The sequence below is a fragment of the Tursiops truncatus genome, chromosome 14, assembly GCF_011762595.2.
Source record: "Tursiops truncatus isolate mTurTru1 chromosome 14, mTurTru1.mat.Y, whole genome shotgun sequence".
In the NCBI taxonomy this organism is placed as follows: Eukaryota; Metazoa; Chordata; class Mammalia; order Artiodactyla; family Delphinidae; genus Tursiops; species Tursiops truncatus.
Window position 1 is genome coordinate 66011212 of NC_047047.1, and position 9003 is coordinate 66020214.

Genomic DNA, 9003 nt, shown 5'->3' on the forward strand with positions numbered 1-9003 from the left:
GCTCTGCATTCATTGTAGAACATTAGGAAAAACTAAAGAAGAAAATTGAAATTGCCCAGTTTTACCCTCCAAAGATAACCCCTGTTACCATGTTTGTAAATTTCTTTCCAGGCAGATAAATGTAGATTTGAGCAGAGGGTTAGATAGATAAAGGGTTTATACAAATTTGGTATCATACCGTATAAGCATTTTGTGTCTTCTTCATTACTTAATATTGTATTTTCCTAGATCAATATCATTCTTCATAAATATGATTTTACCCTAAATTTATTCATTTTGTTCTAGTTGTCAAAAGTAATGGATGTTCATTGTAAAAAATTTAGAAAAGAAAGAAAATACCAAAGAAGGAAAAAAATACCCGTAACTTCGTAACTTCACCAGCCAGGGTCCAACAAATATATAATCTTCATTGCTTTTCTTGCTGTGTTTTTGCAAAGGGGACATGTGGATGTCCCTGGCTGGGTGTTCTATGGCTTCAGTGTGATGCCTGAGAAAGAAGGAAAGACATGGGGTGCTGTTTTCAGAAAGGATCTCAATGTTTTAAGTCTCTTACATGGCCAGGAATCCTTATGCCTCCGTAACTGCAAGTATTTCCCAGCATATTTTATTTGCTTGTTATCAGAAATCTGCATCTGGCCTGCTTCTTGCTGAGTTGGGTTGATTTTTCATTAGGCTATTTATAGCTAGAGAGTTGGTGTTTATTTTTTCTGGGTGAATTAGAAGATGGTGTACAAAACACTGGGTTTTGCAGTGAATCAGTACTCTCAGTTAAAATTAATAAGACCATATTGAAACCAAGGACCTCTTAAAATTACAAATTCAACCAAGGGAGAAAGGGGGGTGGTGGGAGGAATTGGGAGATTGGGATTGACATATACACACTATTGATACTATGTATAAAATAGATAACTAATGAGAACATACTGTATAGCACAGGGAACTCTACTTAATGCACTGTGGTGACCTAAATGGGAAGGAAAAAGAGGGGAAAAATTCACTTTGCTGTGCAGTAGAAACTGACACAACATTGTAAAGCAGCTATACTCCGATAAAAATTAATTAAAAAAAATAAAATTACAAGTTCACACCCAGAATTAACAGCCCTGTTGCATCTTAGATTGGGAAGAAGCTTTAGCCTCCATTCAAAGCTTGGATGTCCTTGACGACATCCCTAATCCTGGCCATCCAGTGAGTGCTGGGCGACCCATAGTGTGGGGAATATCGAAGGAGTACCCACCCCACTGCCACAAACAAGCTCATTTCTGAGCATCTCAGTCTGTTAAAATGTGTTTTCTTCTGTTTAAGTGAAATACGCACTAGAACATCCATTCTTGGTTTTGTCTCTACTGCTAGAATACATGCAGCCCTTCAGAAGTTCAAAGAAACGTAGCACCTCCCCTTCATAGCATTTCCTATATTTGGGGGTGCTGCCTGCTAGTAGACATTATTTGATACCATTGAGTCTCTTTTGTCCAACTTCAGCCTAAATTCCATACTGATTTTGTTTTAATTGGTTCAAGAGAAACTTGTGAAGTTGCCACAAGATATGCATAGCGAACAGGGGGCATATTCTAGACATAAAATTGCAGTCATTACCTCTGGAGGAGGAAAGGGCCGTGAGAGAAATAATAGCATTAGGCCTGGCCACGAGGCTGCTCCTGCTTTGCATACAGAACTTTAATTAATAAAATGACAAACACTGGTAGCACATAATTGGAAAGTCTATTGGGCCCCACCAAGAGGGAGGGAAAAATGGCCCAGAAAGGGCAGGCTGGGGCCAGAAAATACAATTGCTGGTGGCGTGCTCCTGGCGTTGTCTCTTTTCACTTGTCTCATTTGTTGTCTGCATGTAAAAGGGTTTATTAGTCAAAAGCTGTCACTTATGATCTATATCTATTAGAATGGGTCTAGAAAGGATCAAAAATTTTATTGTTACAGGCTCCGACAAGTGTTACTTCCCACAAATATTATGTAGGATTTGTATAAGATTTCCCATATTTGTGTGAATACATTTGAGGTACAGCACACACACACACACACACACACACACACACACACACACACACGTATTTGTGACTATTAATTGTCTGGCAGAGGCAGAAACAAAGGTTGTAAATGGTTTAAAATGCACTATCTCGGTAATTCCCCCAATATGAAGATGCTTCTATGATAAGATCTTATTAAAATATAAATTCTGATTCAGCAGGTCAAGGGTAAGGCCTGAGACCCTACATTTCTAACAAACTCCCAGTCATGCCAACACTGCTGGTCCACAGACCACACTTTGAGCAACGAGTATCTGGAAAACCTTCACAAGACACATCCAAAAGATTTATGTATTACCGTAATATGTTACATGTGTATAGCTCTATAGATACGGTAGAAGGAACATAGAACCTAGTATGGAACCCAGGTCTGCAGCATATGGGCTTAGTGACCATGCATGACATACTTAACCTTTCTAAGCCTTAGATTCCACATCCGAAAAATGGGTATGATAATATGTACAGGAAGGGATGTTGTGAGTGTAAAATGAGACAGCATGTACGAGTGCCTAGTATAGCTCTCTAGTATTCAATAAAAAGTCAGTTGATGCAGGAATAAATTGCAGACATAGAGAATGGATTTGAGGACACGGGGAGGGGAAGGGTAAGCTGGGGCGAAGTGAGAGAGTGGCATGGACATATATACACTACCAAATGTAAAATAGATAGCTAGTGGGAAGCAGCTGTATCACACGGGGAGATCAGCTCGGTGCTTTGTGACCGCCTAGAGGGGTGGGATAAGGAGGGTGGGAGGGAGACACAAGAGGGAGTGGATATGGGGATATATGTATACATATAGCTGATTGACTTTGTTATACAACAGAAACTAACACACCATTGTAAAGCAATTATACTCCAATAAAGATGTTAAAAAAAAGAAAGTCAATTAATGAAGTGCTTTATCCTGTAGGCCACCCAGATAGAAATTGGTCTCATTAAGATCAAATTCCAAGAGAGTTTTTTGCCTACTCTGGGTACCTGAACTTGACTGTCAAGATCAAACCAGGTCTACCTGATTTGAGTATCCATATATAATGACATCAAAAGGGTTGTTTAACCTAGGGCTATATAAAGAAAATGGAAGACTTCAAAAAGGACTTCAGCCTTCAATCTGTTCTGGGAATCACATATAGCTGCTCTATACACTTAGATACAAGTAATTAATAAGGGATATTCTGTAAGAATTGATATCCGTCCTCCAGTTCTATTGAAGAAATTGTTGAGGACCCTATCCTGTAGGTCCAAGATGATAGTTCTGGTCCTGTTTGCATCCTCAGATCATCCCTGCTCACCCTCAGCCCACGGATCTCTCACTCTCAAGGTCATTCTCAGGCTTCGCCCAAGGATTGTGTGGCAGCCACATGAAGACCCTCTGCTGAGGACTGTGTCCTCCCCCACTGCAGGAAAAACACTCCTTCTATACCTTGGTGGTGGTGAGCACAGCATAAGCCATTTTCTAGCTATTTAATGATTGCCTTTTACTCAAAGTCCAAGGTGAAAATGGACCCCTCATGGAGAAGGCCAGGCTGCTTCCTGCACTAAGTAGCCCCATCTTCCCAGTGGTCTCAGCCTGGCTGCATTTTAGAATCACCTGGAGAGATTTGAAAAACTGTCAGTGCCCAGGACCTACCCAAGGCCAATTAAATCAGAATCTCTGGGGGTGGAGCCCAGATGTGGGTAGTCCCGAAAGCTCCCCAGGTGATCCTAATCTGCAAAGCATGTTGAAAACCACAGGTTTAACCATTTCATTCACTATATGTGAGCTCTACTTTCACATTCTTTAGTTCAATCTTTTTTTTTTTTTTTTTTTTTTTTTTTTTTTGCGGTACGCAGGCCTCTCACTGTTGTGGCCTCTCCCGTTGCGGAGCACAGGCTCTGTATGCACAGGCTCAGCGGCCATGGCTCACGGGCCCAGCCGCTCCGCGGCATATGGGATCTTCCCGGACCGGGCCCGAACCTGTGTCCCCCGCATCGGCAGGCCGACTCTCAACCACTGTGCCACCAGGGAAGCCTCACTCAATCTTTATAAGCACTTTTAAGGCCAGCAGGGATGGTATGGTTATTATCACAAGTTTGTCTATAAGAAAATAGAGGTTCAGAAGGGGTAAGTGGTTGGCTTAAACTCATACAGTTAATTCTTTCTGGCCTTGGAGAACAAACTCCAAGTTATCCCATTGTCAACAGGCAAGGAAACAAGGAGAGTCTGACAAGCCACCTGAGAATGAATGTTGATACAAAGAGCAGTTGCTTCTGGCATGTTCTGGAAAGGCAGTGGGACGAGTGATAGAAGCAGAGGGGCAAGGCCCTAGAGGCTGCTCTCTAGTTCCATGCTTCTCTGCAGATTTTGATGCAGTAGGTCTGGGGTCAGGCCAGAGATTCTGAATCTCTAACGAGTTCCCAGGCAACATGGATGACACCAGCCTGAAGAGCCCTCCTTGAGTAGCAAAGCACTGACTGACTCTTAGAAGCAGAATCTGGAATCACTGGGTTTAAGTACAGGTGAGAAATGGTTAAGTGAAAGGCTTTAGGTTCTGCACTGCCTGTATCTTGAGAAAGAACAGCATCTGCCTGGCTACCTCACATCTTACCAGACACTCAGTGGATGAAAAACATAAATGGCCAAAAAGCATGCTTTGCTAGCTGCTCACTGACTGCCAGCAGGCAATCTTATTCCAAACCATTTGCATCCATTTCCAGAACTAGACTTTGCTGAAACTCAGACAGTGCACACCTCGGCTTGAGCTTGGCTATAGGTACCTGTTTCCTAAATAGGTGGTAATATTGTAAGATGAAAGTTAATTTTTAATTCTTCTATTTATTCATAGCACTAAACTGGATTAAGCGGCCATCTTGACCCAAATCCTGACTATCTTATGTCAAGTGTCTTGACTTGACTGTCTTATGTCCTCACTGTCAAGTGGCTCTGATTACTTTCCCTTTTGCTGTACTCAGCACAATTGCAGTTACTCATTTAAATTCAGACTTCCTGACTAGACGATAAGCTCCTTGAGGGCAGGGAAGAGATGCATAATGTACAGCACAGAGTAGGTATGCAATAAATATTTGTTGAATGAATGGATGGTCATCTCTCTCAAGGACTGATACCCAGAGGGAGCCCGGTAGACCTCTTAAGGAGCTAAGGATGCCATCCTAGGCACCATCCCTTGGCAGCCAGCCCAGTTCTCTCTTGCCCAGGCTTATTGTCATAAAATACAGTGCAGGAAGATGGAGAAACTCAGCAGTCACTGGTCTATGGCCCCGTGTCTATTGTATAAGACAGGACTATATCTCACCGACATGCTCATGCCACTAGCAGAATCTACTTCAAATGTAGTTTCCTAAGAGCAACTGAGAACTATACAGTTTGCCTACAGCCAGTTGGCTGCGAAGTGGGTAGACCCTCCCCCCTTTCCGGGAACCTGACCCCTGGAATGCAGGCAAATGCTAAGGAGCTTCACAGGATGCAGAGCTGGTTTCTGTCCCTGAGAGGGGGAACCTGGTAAAGAGGAGGGTCTTCTTGTGTATGTATACATTTTTATTCCTTCTTACATTGATCGGCTCCTACCATGTGCCTACACTTGACAACTACTGTGAATTCAAGATGAATAAGACAGTCTCTGCCTTGAAGCAACTTGTGGCCCAAGGGGGATGAGGGTAGGAGGGAAGACAAGGCAGCAGAGCTACACCCCGTGATGGTCCCACCAGCCTCCGTTATAAGAGTTCAGACAAGGGGGATGTCATTTCTAAGACAGGTTAGAAGAAATGGCTCCATGAACAAAAAAAAAAAAAAGATTTATTTTTTAAGTGGCAAGAAGGAAAGAAGAGGTAGAAGAAATGGAAGGATCAAAAGCACAGAAGCAGAAAAACGTGGCAGGTGCAAATCTGGCATGTAGACCTGTGGGGGGAATCTAGGAACCCACACTCCTTTAGCCCCAACCTGTGGACTCCTGGGTGAAAACTCTGGCAGTTCCCACGACTTATCTGGTCACTCTAAGGTAATACACACCTAAATTCTCTTCAAAACCCAGAACACATGCGTATTGAGAAATCAAAATTCCCATCCCGTCAAAACTTCTGTCTTGCTTAAAGTCAGGGCTTCTTCCTTTCCCCTCCGCCTACCACTCTCGGCCCTGTTGCAGATTAAAAGCCTGGAATCTGGGAGACGGTGATCATTGGCCTCTTTCTTCTTCATCCAACTCTCCTCCTCTTCTTGCTAACTTCTGACCCTTCAAGATCTTAAGTGCAGGGAAAGAGAAGAGGTAAGGAGAATAGGGAAGCTCTTACTTGGCCCAGACTGTTATAGTGACCTGCGTTGGTATTCTCCAGATGTGACAGGTATTTAAGGCTTACTATTTCTCACAGGGGGCACTTTTGCGGTTTGTTTGGAGGTCTACCTTTCTCCCCAGTCCCTCCACTATGGCTGGGAATCTTTTGCCTTGACTAGGGCATATGTGTCTCCCATCCAGTTGGTCACTTACTGCTTACTCTGCCTTTGGACATCTCAGGATATCTGCAGCTTCCTTCTGCTGAGTTCTATTTACCCCTCCAAGCAGCCCTTGCAGGCAAGATCTAAAATGACTGGCATGGGCTCCTTTGTACACGGCCCCCTCTAGTGTAGTTTATGTGCAGCCCTCATGCATTTTTTTTGCCCCAGCAAACTCTGGGAGCGCAGGCCACCCAAAATTGTCACTTCTCCCTTGTTCTGCCATCAAAGCAGCTAACCACCCTCTTGTTCATACTTTAGATTTTCCAGGTGAGAGATTGACACTAATCCGCTGTGCTCCCAAATTGCAGGGGGTAAATATTGAGTACTTGTTATGGTAGCACTAAAACCACTCTCTCCTGAGTTGGGATGAAAAGGGAGCCTTCTTCACAGGAAGGTGAAGTGAGGTGAAACTCATGATACACCAGAAGCACCTTCCCAAGACTCTCTCTTAGGAGTCAACCACCAACTTTTTTATATCCAAAGTCTGGTTGAGGGATTAAGAAGTGTGTACCCTATTTTCATCCACGTCTCTTGAAAGCCCTGTATCTCGCTATGCTGTCAGACTTCCCATTGAAATGTAATATCTATTGCCTCAGGGCTTGAGCCAAAATTCCTTTTTAATATTGTGTGGCACTATGTATTATCTCATCTAATTGGCCCTATAACCTTGTAAGGTAGATAAAACAATTCCCTTCTTAGAGAATAGAGAACTGAGCTTCAAATTGACCAAAGTGGCAAGAACAAGTTTTGAATCCAGATCTCTCAGACTCTAGAGCTCTTAGACCATCCTAGGAGGATACATGTGGCTCAGCAAAAGTTCTTGATAGATATCCATTGAATGATTGGAAAGTTGATTTGTCTAGATTATAGAGGAATGTGAATGGCTTGATATTAATTGATAGGGAGTGAGAAACCATTGCAGAGTCACAGATGGCAGTGATAAACAGGAAAATGTGACAGAGATATACTGAAGAATTTAGAAGGGAGAAAGAATGGATAGGGAGAGGCACTTTTGGAGGCTATGGAAAGAGTACAAAGAGAAAGTTATAGAGGACGTGGTGAATGTTACTTTAGAGTCATGAGGGTAGAAGCCAGATTGAAGGAATTTAAAGAGAGAATGGGCAACAAGGAAATAAAGGCAGTGGTTACGTACCAGTTATCCAAAATGTTAACATCTGAATGGAGGTACAGAAATAGGTTGCAAGCCACAGGAGCTAGCAGGATCAAATAAAAAATATTTTTCCAGGATACGTGAAACCTGATCTTGTTTGTAAATAGAGGAGCCAGAAAGTAGAGAGACTCTGAAGGTACTGAAGAAAGGAAGAGCTGTTATTGAGAGCAAGGACGAGGGTAGCAGGGTGGAAAGAGAAGGGGTTAGAAGAAAGTGAAGGACACATCTTCCTATAAGACAGGGAAGGAAGAGAGAAGGTAGGTAAATAGATAATTATGCTGTGGGGAAAAAAAAGAGGTTGAAGGAGATTGCACCTGGTACAGTAAATCTTTATCAGTAAAGTAGGAATCAAAATAATGGATCGGGAATTGGGGACCAAGAGGTGACAGCATCAGTGATTGAGGAAGAGTTTGAAACACCCACTGTGCTATGTGTGTTAAGAAATCAACTGTGGAAATCACCAGTGGATGAATAAGTACCATGAACATGAACCATCCAGGACATTAAGGTTCAACAGTCCAAATCAGCAATATTCTGTGGCCAGGGAGCAAAAGGAGAAAAAGCATGTAGCAAGCATTGCCCCAAGCTGGTCGCTGCAGGATAATGAGCTGAGGGCTGAGAGGGTTTAGTTAGCAAGAGTAGGATTAAAATTTCCAGTCATGGCATCCAGACTGCTCAAGAAAGCCAAGTGGGACCAGTGAAAAAATTTAACAGATTTGTGAGATTATCCTGGGACATGCAGTGGAGACAAGTATTTGCTACACTGGATTTGGGAAAATGGGAAAGGTATAAGCGAAGAGGTTATATGGTTATATAGACCAGGCTTACCAGGCTCAGGGGTGGCCTTCTTAGTGAAGGGTTGATATGCAACAGAGCCGGGAGTCTTCTGCTTCAGTGCCTCATGGTACGTAACCTCTTCGATCAGATTGTGAGTCAACCATGAGTTTAGAGTCTAGGAGAAAAGCAGTAGTGGTTTACAGAGAGGCATGTTTTCAAACAATGAGAATCAGAGAAAAGGAGGGATCATAGCTGATGAAAACTCCAGGTTGCCATAGGACATAATTTATCTTCCTTTCTATAATAGCCATTTTTATTACAGGATCTGAACAGGAATATTTAGGACAATGATATGCTGTAGTTGTCCTAAGTTTTAAATGTTGTTTATAGATTGTCTATCAAACATACAAGCTCTATTATTTTAAACACAAAGAGCAGAGACCTTGTTTGTAGTATATACTGCCTCTGGGCATGACTGTACTTAAACTTTCTGAGATAGATTGGTTACAGTTCCCTTTCACATG